Source organism: Neomonachus schauinslandi, chromosome 10 (genome assembly GCF_002201575.2).
Source record: "Neomonachus schauinslandi chromosome 10, ASM220157v2, whole genome shotgun sequence".
NCBI lineage: Eukaryota > Metazoa > Chordata > Mammalia > Carnivora > Phocidae > Neomonachus > Neomonachus schauinslandi.
Genome location: NC_058412.1, coordinates 125,326,208 through 125,338,752, shown reverse-complemented (window position 1 = coordinate 125,338,752; position 12,545 = coordinate 125,326,208). Strand labels below are relative to the sequence as shown.

General features: G+C 51.3%; 1 protein-coding gene across 3 annotated transcripts in view; it reads left to right on the top strand.

The window, feature by feature from the left end:
* Positions 1-12,177: 12,177 nt before the first annotated feature.
* SULF2 (sulfatase 2) overlaps positions 12,178-12,545 on the top strand; it is a 112,822-nt gene continuing 112,454 nt past the window's right edge. For 2 of the 3 annotated variants that reach the window (XM_044918543.1, XM_044918545.1), the window contains exon 1: positions 12,377-12,412. The gene's annotated coding sequence lies outside the window, so the exon portion shown is untranslated. Of the gene's footprint in view, positions 12,209-12,376; positions 12,413-12,545 lie in introns of those variants that run through there. The other variant, XM_044918544.1, reaches the window with a different exon arrangement.

The window sequence follows — 12,545 nt, the reverse complement described above, 5'->3', positions numbered from 1 at the left end:
AGAGGAGAGGCAAGAGTTATAGAGACCATCTGCGGGCAGATGTAAATGAGGAAAGGGATGTGGATTTTAAGAGGGGTGTGTGTGTGTGTTTCTTGTTTGTTTGTTTGTTTTATTGTGGTAAAACACACATACGATTTATCATCTTAACCATCCGTCAGTAGACACTTGGATTGCTTTCACCGTTTGACCATTGTGAATAATGCTGCTTTGAATATGGGTATACATATATCTCTTTGAGAACCCACTTTCAATTCTTTTGTGCATAGACCCAGCGGTAGAATTGCTGGATCCTGTGGTAATTCTATTTTTAATTTTTTAAGGAACTGCCATCTTGTTTTCCATGGCAGCTACACCATTTTACAAACACCCCCAGCCCCACGAGGGCACAGGGTTCCAATTTCTCCACATCCTCACCAACACTAGTTATTTTCCTGGAGTCTTTGCTAGTAGCCATTCTATCGGGTATGAGGTGGTTAAGCAGTTCTAAATTACCCATGCGGAAAAGTTACAGAGGCAGAAAAGGCCTTGTATGACATTATTATAAGGCTGGGATACGTTAGCGTCAATACTCGGCTCATCATCACTCCCATGAACCTGGGTCTGTGCGGACGCTCTTGGCCACAGGTGGCAATGCTGTGAGGACATTTACTGTTTTCTTAATACAAGGTCCCCAAGTGGTTGGGCAGTTCTGGCTCTTTTCTGTGGGTCGTCCCCAGCCCCCTCCTGGCCATATGATGCCTCTCTCCACCCAGCACCAGGCCTCTGTGCACCCAAGTCCACATGTGGAGCAGCCAGAAGGGGCCCCGAGGCCGAACCTCCACCTTCTAAGATTTTCTACCTTCTTAGCAGGAAGAAAACTATTTCCCCAAAGCCCCCAGCAGATACCTCCTGACATCTCATGGGCAAGAACTGGCCATGTGCCCACACATACGATGGGCGGGGGGAGCAGGGGATAATTTAAACAGATTGCTGGCCCCACCCTCAGAGTCAGGATCCCCTGGTATGGGGGTGGGCCTGAGAGTCTGCATTTCTAACAAGGTCCCAGGTGATGTTGATGCTGCTGGTCCAATGACCACCCTCTGAGAAACCCTGGCTTAAAAGGTTAAGCCACCCTTTTGGTGGGGTACATTGCCCCCCAAAGAACATCAAGTTTCTACTAGCAAGGGAAAGAAAGCAGCAGATGTTGGTAAGAACAAAGATGTTCTGCCACAGACTCTCCGTTGAGCTCGGTCGATGTATCTTTTTCTCCTACTAGATTCTAAGTCTCTGGAAGCAGGGTCATGAAAGTCACCTTTTGGGCCCGAGGCTCTGAGGCCGAGTTACGGAGACTTAGTCCCAACTTTAAACAGATCTGTAAACTGAATGAATAAATGAGCATCTCACCCCAGATGTGCAAGCCTGCTGGGATCTCTGATAACCCTGATCAAGGCACCGCCCATAGCAGTTCCAAGGCCAGGCCAGCCCGCCCCAAAAGCAGCCCATGGGGCTTCCCTTTCCACATCTCCCCCCAAGGGAGGCCTGGCTTCCTGCTCTGAAATGCCTGCAGGACCAGCACTCTGCCTATGGATAAGCCAAGAACGGTGCTGGTTTGGGGGGGTCTTTGCTGCTACCTGCACCCAGGCGGACGCAGACAGACTGTGGCCATCCGTCCCCAGTAGTGTCCGCTAATGGCCCGTGGGGTGTGGTCCCCGTTCGAGGCAAAGAAGCCCTCAGGCCACGTCTTGTCTAAGCAGACATCACCGAGAGCTCCTAAGGCCCCACTCGTGACTCCCTATGAAGCAGAGTGAGGGGAGCTTCCTACAGGCATTCCCCTTTATCCACAAGTTGCTGGTGGGGAATAAGGTCAACAAAGGAGAGAGCTGTCCTGCAGCTGACACTTTCACTGGGCACTCACGTTCACATCTGATCCAAAGGACAGTCCTGGAGGGAGGGAAGTGGAGCAAGATTTAGCTGTCCATTTTACAGATGAGGATCGGAGAGTGAACGAGGCTCAAGGCGGAGCAACCGGAAGCTGCACCAGAGCCCAAGGCCTCTGACCATGAGCACATGATGATTTTATGAGATCTGGCTGTGAATGGATGGACGAACTGTAAGTGGTTTCCTGCGTCAGTCAAAGGATTAAGTGAGCAAGAGACCAGAGCCCATCCTGTGACTGCGCGTGCCACTCACTTGTGGTTGGGGCCCCAGGCCAGCATTGGGGCATCTAGATGGCTGGCGATCTGTGACATTTTCCATCTAGTCCTGAGTTTGGAAGGTGGATGAAGGTTCTGGAGTCTTAGCTCCCTGCAACCTTGGACACGTCACTTCCCCTTGCTGATTGTTGGCTCCCTAACTATAAGGACGAAGGTAAAATGAGAGACGTGGAGTGCTCGGCCGGCCCTCCCCCATGCCGCAGATGGAGCAGGTATTTGTCTTTTGTGCGTCTGTGGCCACGCAATTCCCCGTCTACATGGTGCCAACATCCCACGATGAGTCCCACCCTCCCAAGCCAATTCCAGAAACTGGAATTCCCACACTTCTTTGCAGCTGGGATGCAGTCACATGCCCCAGGTTCTGCCAATCAGACACCCCCACGTGCGACATAGATTCAGCTTTGGGTGGTGATGGCTGTGCTCGAAGGATCTGAGCTTCTAGAAAACACTGTGGCAAAGCTTTTGGTTCTTCCTGGGGCTCAGCGGTGGCTGAGCCTTCAGAGTCCCCGCCCAATTTCATGAGGACAGACCCGGCGGCAGCGACGTGTGGCCAGAACAGCCCCCATGGTGTGGGCTGAAGTCTTTTCTGGCTGCCCGGCTTCACAGCCTGCATGCTGACCCTCCCGCAGATCTGGGGATACTTAAGATCTTCTAACCAATCCCTTTCTTGTCTTAACTAGACCAAGCGGGTCTTCCATCCGCAACCAAGTTCCCACGGACATAAGCAGTCAGCGTTCACTATGAAGGTAGGTGTTCTATTCCCAAGTCCTCTCTCCAAGGTGAAGGGGATAGACCGGGATAAATCCAGCTCGAGGCAGAGGCCTCTACTGCAGTCTTGGCCGGCAGCCCCGCTCTCATGGGCACAGCACCTGCCAGAGCCACAGACGACCGGATATAAGCACAAATGGATGAGTCACCAGGAACAATCACAGGACGACGATAAGCCTGGGTGCCAAGTGACAGATACTGCCAAGCCAAGCAGGGGATGCCACTGTGACCGATAGGAGGCACTTCTTGGGACGGAGCCGTGGAGCGAGGCAAGGTCTCACTGGAAGGAAGGTAAATGAACACTTTGGGCTGCGAGAAGGGGCCGGCCCTGGACACTGGGCAGGACAGAGCTGACTGAGCCAAGCTGCAGGGTCTTCCCAGGCTCAGAGAACTGGGCCAAGGTGGAACGAGCAGAACTCCTGGCACCTTCATTCTCCTCTGTTTCTGGCCTGCAGTGTGTCCCTGGGGATGGTGCTTCACCCCTCTGGGAACAGTGACTCCCCTGTGCCTGGCTCTGGGCCATGCCGGGGGTCATGCAGGCAGACTCCCCCGCAGCCATCCCAGTTCATAGCCCCATCCTCCCCTCCTAACTTCCAGAGGAGGTGGAAATGTGGAGTGTGCGCCTCCCTCCTTATCATTCTACCCCCACCCCCGGCACTATCCACAGCCCAGATGGACCTTTCTAGGCCTGGGCCTGGGTTTTGGCCCACCCATCCCAGCAGCCCAGCCTCCATCCCTATCTTTACCCACCTTACCCTTCCCACCCTTCCTACCCTCCCCACAACCACTGCTCCTGTGAGGTTTGATCGACATTCTCTAAAGTTACCTACACTCACTTCAGTGGCAGTTGTGGGCCTCAGCAGCCTCCAGGCAAACTGATGGCCACTCTCCTGTCTTTCCTGAGGCCCCCACCCTGAGCAGGGCTCTCAGCCCGGCCCCAGGGTAGAATCACCTCGGGAGCTTTAAAACGATCCATGCCCCACGAGGGACCTTATTAGGAGGGGTCATGAGAAAGTTCTAGAACTGAATTATGGTGATGGTTGCACAACCCAGGAAATTTAAAATTCAATCCGTGGTACACTTAGAGTGGGTGATTTTAACGGTATATAAATTATACCTCAATAACATTGTTTTTGAAAAAGTACCCACGTCTAGGCCCATCGCTACCACATTAAATCGGAATCTCTGATTTGGGGCCTGGGCTGAGACCCGCACCCTGGTGTCACCATGACTCCAGACCTTTCATTCCACTGCCACCATCATTCACACACTCACCCCGAGGGAGGAGGAGTGACCCCCGTTCACTTCCTGGGGCTGCTGTAACAACCAACACAAACTGGGTGGCTTCAAACAACAGAAATGTATTCCGTCCTGGAGTTCCGGAGGCCACAAGTCTGAAATCAAGGTGTCCATGGGGTCACGCTCCCTCCAGAGGCTCCAGGGAGGATCCTTCCCTGCCTCTCCCAGCTTCTGGGGGTTGCCCACAGTCCTCAGCATTCCTGGGCTCGCAGCTGCATCCCTCCCATGCCTGCCTCCCTCTTCACGGGGCCTCCTTCCCTGTGTCTATGTCCCTGTTTGCTCTTCTTATCAGGACACCAGTCATTGGACTGGGCCCACCCTTACCCAGTATGACTTCATCTTAACTATTTACATCTGCAAAGACCCTTTCTCCAAATAAGGTCATATTCTGAGGTTCTGGATGGACAGGAATTCCAGAGGGACACTGTTCAAATCAGTACAGTGGGAATGGGAGCCCGGCGAACCTCGTTAGGACCAGACGACCTGGGGACAGGTGTGACCCCCCTGCTGCTCCACTTCCTGCAGTAACTGCGTCTCCTGGAGACCCCAGGCCTCCTCTAAGAAACAGGTCTGAGGTGCCACCACAGGGACTGAGCAGGTGTGACACGGTGGTGTCTACATAAGTGTCAGCTCTGGACGTCCCCCCAGGGGCTCCTGGGCCTGGGGGGATGGGAAGGAGGAAGAGGAGGAGGAGGAAAGACCAAGACTGTACGTGGCCCACAAAGCCTAAACTCTTTCCTCTGTCCCTTTATATTAAAAGTCTGCCAACTCCGCTGTAGACCATGATGCCTCCCACACCTTCCACAGCTACTAGGAGAGGATCAAAAAGAACACGGAGGTCGTGGACAGAAATCTATATCTTCGGGGTCAGGGTGTAAGAGACACATGACATGATGGCAAATCACACAAGCACACGCTCCCAACTCAGGCCCATGACCCAGATGGGGCCAATCACAGCACCATGGGTCATGTCCCCAGGCTTAATGACTGGTTCAGGCAGAAGTGTGGGAAATAAGCCAGGTCAGTGGGATGCAGTCCTGGGATTTGCTAAAAAGCAGGCTTGAGAGACAAAGGGGGGCGGGGGAAGGGGAGGATTTATTGGCTCACGTAATTGAAAGTTCCTGTGTTATCAATCCAGCTTCAGGCACAGCTTGATCCAGGTTTTCATACATGTCTTCATTTCCTATTGCTGCAGGACAAATTACCACAAACTTGGCAGCTTAAGCCAACCTAGATTTATTATCGCACCGTTCCCATGGGTCAGAAATCTGGCCATGGGTTAGCTGGGTCCTCTGCTCAGGGTCACAGCAGGCTGAGGTCAGGGTCTGACTTCAGTAGCCTTAGCTGCGATGTCATTTCACCTTCGGGGTCCTCTTCCACACCCCCTGGCCGTGGGAGAATTCAGTTCAACTTTTAGTTATAGGACAATGATCCCCAATTTTTTGCTGTCATGCAAAAGCCACACCCTGCCAAGTGGTATTTTCCATAGGATGGCATTTTGCCCTTTCAAGGCCAGCCGGAGCATCTCTGATTCCAGGAAAGCAGCCCCCACCTCCCCTGCCCTGTCCCTTTTAAGGATTCACACCTGACTGAGTCAGCCCCACCCAGGACTTTCCCCCTTTTGATTCATTCGAGGTCAACTGAATGACATCTTCAAAATCCCTTCCCCTTAACCTAATCAGGGGAGTGAAACCCATCATATCCACCGTCCTGCCCACACACAGGGGGAGAGAATTCTACGGGGCCTGTAGAAGGAACCAGAGGCAGGAATCACAGTACAATTCATCAACCTCATGACTCTGCCTCTGCTTCAGTTCTAAGCCTGCACGTGGTGTCTGATGGCTTCGTAATGATCACCCAGTTCAAACCCAGAGGTAAGAAAGCTCCTGTCACTCAACAGAGCAAATGAAAATAGGCCATTGATTCCCAATGGCTCAAAATGGATTATGTGCCCATGTCTGAACCACTCACTGGCCACAGCATGGAATACACGGATTGGCCAGGTCTGGGTTCCCTGCCCAAATCTTAAGTAAGGGGTCAAAGCCCCTCCACCAGAGGCTCGGGGATTGAAAATAGAGTAGGGACCAGTTTCCCCAAAGGAAAGTAGAGTTCTTGTTACAAAAATTGGACAAGTGGACCCTGGAAGCATGCTCTCTCTCTCCCCCAAAAAGTGAATATCTATGTATCCCATACACACTCCCTGAATAAACTATTTTATCTCCAGTTAGATGCAATTTTTATTGTTCAAATTTCCAATACTTTCCCTGATTCCTAATTCATATGTTATTACAACTTTAGCTTAAAAACTTGTATTTCCCCACACGGCTTTGCATATGGACATCTGCACTGAATATCCTTTTTAAAAAATGCACAGGCCAATAATTAGGTAAAATTCCTAACAGTCTACCTACCAAGGGCATTGGGAGGGGACCTGCTGAGTCAAAGCCCATGCCACTGGGTTCACTCTCCTCCAGCGGGGACAGGAGGCTCCTTTGTCCCCTCCTCTCCAGGTTCCCATGCCTTGGCTCCTGGGTGAGCCTCCAAGGGCTGGTCTCAAGGGTGTGAGTCAAAATATTTAGCGATGGGCCCTGACGCATCAGCTCAGATGCCCACTGTAAACAAACAGAGCCTTTTCCAGACCTGACTGGCCTCTCACAGGGCAGCATGGGGCCAACAGTGTGGCCCCATCGGCACTTCCAAGAAGTTTTCCCTGGGGCATTATGCTTGGAGACCGTTTCTGTGGGAGCCTGCTAGTGGCCAATGGTGCTTAAAATCACAGTCCTCTGACTAGCAGACTTAACATTAATTATAAGTGCACGAGGAAGGCGGGTCGTTATGTGCCAGGCACTGTTCTAAGCACTTTGTATATAAACTCATTACTAACTCACAACAACCCTAGAAAGTAGGGACTATGGTCATTATCCCCATTTGGCAGAGTCATTTAAAGGATGGAGGCCCACAGTGACCCACAACGGGTGAGTGGTAGCCCTGGGATTGAGCCTCCGTGGCTTTGCGTCTAAACACTGGGGTCCCGATCTCTCCATTTTACCACTTCTGTTTGAAAACATGACACACAGGTATATTTATTCATTCATCTCACAAATACCTATGGAGTACTGACTATGTGCCAAATTCTGTAACGGGCAGAAGGCCCACAACAGCAAACAAACCAGATGTAGCCCCACTCTTCTGCAACTACTAGTGTGGGGTGCATGTGGGGTGGCGGGTGAGGGGCAGTGAGCTGCTAATGGACTGTGGTCACAGACACAGAATAAAAAGAGAATTGTTTATACAGTGGCATGCTATAGGAAGGCAATAAAATAAGGAGGGAGAATAGAAAGTGAAGGAGACCAGGAAACCTCTTTAGGTAAAACAGACAGGAGAGGACTCTCAGTGATGTGACTTCTGAACTGAGATCTGAATGATGACAAGGAGCAAAAGCAGAGAGATGGCACAGCAAGTGCAAAGGTCCTGAGTCAGAAAAGGACTTAAGGAGCAAAGAGAAAGACACCCTGGTGGCTCTGTTAATGTGAGCAAGCTGGGGAATGATTATGGAATCACTGGTCATTTCCTTAGGTATGATGATGAAGGGGCAGCCATCTGGGAGGCCAGCTTAGTCTCAGGAGATCCACGACTTTTTTTCAAATGGCGCAGCAACGTATAATGCACACATGGCAAGATATTAACAACTGTTGATTCCAGGTGTAAGGTATAGCATATCTACTGTACTATTCCTTCAACTCCTTGGTTTGAGATTTTTAGAATAAAAACAGAAGACAGAGCTCTACTTTGTCCACAGATTTGTCACTGCGCTGCCCGCAGCCACGTTACTCATTTTAATACTCAATTACCTGTGGACTAATGCTTGTGTGCCCCGTTTCATCACATCACAAATTACACGAAATTCATGTATTTAATCTTTTTTTTTGCCTACTTATCCCAACAAGAACGAGTGGTGTATTGTTAAGCAACTAGACAAATTGTCACTGTTATCTGTGTTCTTTACTGGAGGCAGGGCAACTGTCTTTCATTGGTAAGAATTCAGAATAAACATCATGACTCTTTGAGATCACTCATAAGCAGCCCCCAGGAGACTGCAATTACACCCATTTATAATTCTCTTACCTCCCAATCTAACCCTTGATTCATGAATGTGCACTTTTAGGTGTCAGGCGTTGGAATAAATTAGACTATACAATTACATATAATTAAGGGGGGGGAACGGGTACCGTGCTGCAAAGATTAGCCCTGTTTTGCTGAAGTAAAGTACGTCTGTGTCAGCGAGCCAGCCCAGGGAGGCAGCAGGAAATACAATTAATGTTCTTCTGATTTAATGGGGGTTTATGATGCTGTTTTTCATTATCACAATATCTCAAGAAATGTAAACAGTTTCTCTCTAATGCAATTGCATTTCTACCGACCAGGACAGCTTGGGTCTAAGTGAAAACTCAGCAGGATTAACCACAAATGTATAACTAACGTTAGGGATGATGCTGGGATTCGTATTTTAAAAACCCATGCAAAACCGTCCCCACTCAGGAGCTGAGAAGTTGGATCCCAAGCCCCTGGGGGTGACTCTACGACCTCTCTGTTTTGTGCCAAACTGGTGCGGGTTATTAAAGCCACTTGTGCTCCAGTTCGGTGGCGTGTTCGCATTCCCAGGCCTCCCATCTGTGGCCACGTTTCCACTTTTAATGCTTCTCCTTCACATGCCAATTTGTTTGAGACATGTTAAAAGCTTGACTTTTACAACCTCATAAAATCCCATCTACTCCAACCCAAATGCAGCCAGAAGTCCTCGGACAATCAGACTGAGTTTCAGCCTCTTGACTGTGAAAACACACAGCAGGAGTGATTCTTTTTTTTTTTTTTTAATTGTTGTATAGGAGTCCCGGAAATAAAACAGCATTCTGGCTTTGCAAGGGGGATAGAAGCAGCCGGGCGTTCTGCACAGAGGGCCGCCAAGGAACTCACAGAAGGATGAAATGAGGCGTGTGGGTGTCAACAGAAAGGTCCCCTCGAGGTTAAACCAGCAAGGGGGTGGGGAGTCAGGACCGGCGTGAGGAACCTGAAAAGCCCGATCATCCAGCCAGGACGCGCACAGAGAAAGGTGCCATCAGGGTGACGAGGGACAGGAGGGGAGAAAGCTGTCCCAGGTGGGGCGGTTGGAGACGGATGGGCAGGGGCTGGAGTGTCAGGAGGCCAGGGGGTCCCCAGAATCACACTGGGGCCCCACCCAGGCCCCCGGCTCAGTGGCTGAGCGACTCCCCAGACTGGGGGACATCAGAGCCCAGGAGGACCCTCAAGTCTCCCAGGCAGACACGGAGCTCCCAGATGGGGCCAGGAGTCCCCTCTCGCCTGGAGGGAAGCTGGAAAAGTCAGGCTGAGGCCTCAGACCCAGAGGACCAGGGAGTTTGCTCTGAATTATGGGAATGAGACGTGGCCAGAGGGGGCTTTGCAGCCCCTTGGACTCTGCGAGTGAAGTCCTCACCTGAAACCTGATCCACAGCACCTGCCTGCAGTGAGCACACACACGTGTGCTTGCTTGCACACACACAGGCATGTGTCCAGGCACACAGATGTACACACACAAAGAGGCACTTACACACGAGATCTGTCTCCTTCCTGAGGAAGGATAAAGGGCAAAACAAGATGTTCGGTCTTTTAACAGCAACAATGGAAAGAATAAATACCTAAAAATGATAATCAAATGACATCACTTCAGCCCCGCCTACAGCCCCATGTAGGGGACTGTGAGTTGCCCTTCCACTACTGGGGGTCCCTGATGAGGAGGGAAGGACGGAGGAGAAAATTGTGGGCAGGGCCCATTTAGGGAAAGGAGAGCTGTGTTCATGAACCTGAGGCCTAAAGGAAAGCAGTGTATTTTTTAACTTTTTTGTGGTAGACATCTCCCCACCTCTGAAATATTCTCCAACATAAAAGCAGGCAAAAGACAGATCTCACCTCCCTCTCTACCCCAGGCCCCGGAGTCACCCCATGGGACTCTGAGGACCTGGGAGAAAATTACTATCACAGGAGATACATGTCCCAAAGCCAGGCACAGTCTCAAATGGGTTAAAATCCCACTTGCCAACATTGTGACCTTGGTCACAACCCTTGACCTTTGTAAGCACAAGTTTTCTTGAAAAATTGTCACAAAGATTACATAAGATAACCTGGTAGAAACGCTCAGCAGTGGACCACAGAAACTACTAGAACTGTACTTTCTGTCTTCTATGGGAATCCCAGCCCCACGTGGCCGGTACGAATTGTGAGATGTTGTAAGTGTAAAATACACATCGGATTCCAAAGACTCCCTAAGAAAAAAGAATGTAAAATATCTCATTAAAAACGTTTATATTGATTGCATGTTGAAGTGATATTTTGCATAGACTAGGTTAACTATATTATTAAAATTAATTTCACCTGGTTTTTGCTGTTGTTGTTTGTACTTTTTCATGCAGCTACTAGAAAATTTTAAATTACAACCAGGGCCTGCTTGATGCTTTTACGGGACAGCATCATCCTGGAAGCTCTGCAGTAAATGTGTTCTTCCTCCTGCAGAGATGAGGCAAGAAGGGAACGGAGGCTCCCTTATTTTTTGGTCCATGATGGTAAAGAAGCAAGCCTGACATTTTGTTCTAAGGCAAAAGAAGGGCAGAAGATCAGCAACCTCGGTGGTGCCAAAAGCAAGGCCAGAATCTGATTTAGAAAAAGAAGTTCCAGGTTTTCCTGATTTATTTAGACTATAAATTGATCTGGCCTGGCTAAAGTGGGAGAATACGGTGGGGGACTCCAGCGCCTCCAACTGGGTTAGGACATCCAATTTGAATTTCAAATATACAAAGAATTTTTTGTACACCTCGCGGACCCCCTGTATTTTTATTTACTAAATAGGACACCCCTAACTTGCATGAAGGAAGACTAAGCCAGAGAAAGGAGATGCTGGACTGAAAAGTAAACGGCCTAGGACTTAGGGGAACTCTGGAGCCAAGCTTCTCAGGTTCAAATCCTGAGTCCATCACTTAACAAGTGTCTGACTTTGGGCCAGTTACTTAACCTCTCTGTGACTTGGTCTCCACAGCTGTATTATGGGCATAATGATACTTTCCTTGTAAGATTATTAGGTTTACACTAAGTCGCTGTTGGCCTAAAGTGCACTTATCCACAGCAGGGTCTGTCTCCCCTTAACTCAGCGCTGTTTCTGCTGCTACTGGTTGGTTGTCTGCCGGCTCTTTGCCCACCCCTGTCAGCCCCGTCCCCCTCCGGCCTCTGCTGTGGCACTGGGGACAGTGGAAACCGCGGTGGACAGCACCACCTTGAGTCGAGTTCCTCCCCTTTCGGAGGAGGAAGCCGGTTTCTCCTTTCTTTCCTATTCCCGGACCATTTCTGAGCCACCGCAGCTCTTTTCACTTGAGTTCAAGTTCGTATCTCAGGAAGCTTCCCGGGCGCGTGGGCAGTTCACCCCGCGATCTAGCTGGGGGCTCCCGCTCCAGCCGGCAGCTCCCAAGGCAGATGTGTGTAGTTAGAGGCCAGCGCTGGGCTTTCAGCAAAGGCGGTCGGGTGTTTGCAGACCCGGGCGAGCCCTGTGGAAGCAGATAAAAGAAAACATTTATTAACGTGTCATTACGAGGGGAGCGCCCGGCCGGGGCTGCCACACGCCCCGCGGAACACTGGCTCCTTCCAGCTCCGAGGGAGGAGAAAAAGCGGCAAAGAGGCAAGGATTCTCTTCGTTTCCAGCCAAGTGGACGTGATCAATGGTCCTCCACACTTTATTGCAGTATTTGATTTATTAGCGATGCCCCCCCCGTCTGTGTGTTGCACACACACACATACACACACGCGCGCGCGGCTCTGGCTCGCGTCCCTCCCTCATTTCCAGCTCCTGGGCGAATCCCACAGCTGTTTCAACTCTCCGCCGAGGGCGAGCGGGAGCGAGTGTGTGTCGGGTGAGTGTGCGTCTGTGTCCCGGCGAGGGTGCGCGCTCGGCGCCGGGAGCGCGGCCAGTCGGGTCCCGAGGCATCGGGAGGCCGAGAGCTGCCCGGACCCCCGCTCTCCGCCGCTGCCCCGTCCGGGCCGGACTTCGGGGCCAGGGCCGTGCGCGGAGGGCCACAGGACCGGGCCGGCCCGGCTGCGCGTCCATCGAGCCAGAGGTAAAGCGCTGGCGCGGGGCGGGGGGGAGCGCAGGGAGGGCGCCGCGGCGGGTCCCCCCGGCCCCGGACCCCTCCGCCCGCGGCTCGGGGTCCGGCGCCCCCGCCACGGCGCGCGCTCGCCTTCCCCGCGCGG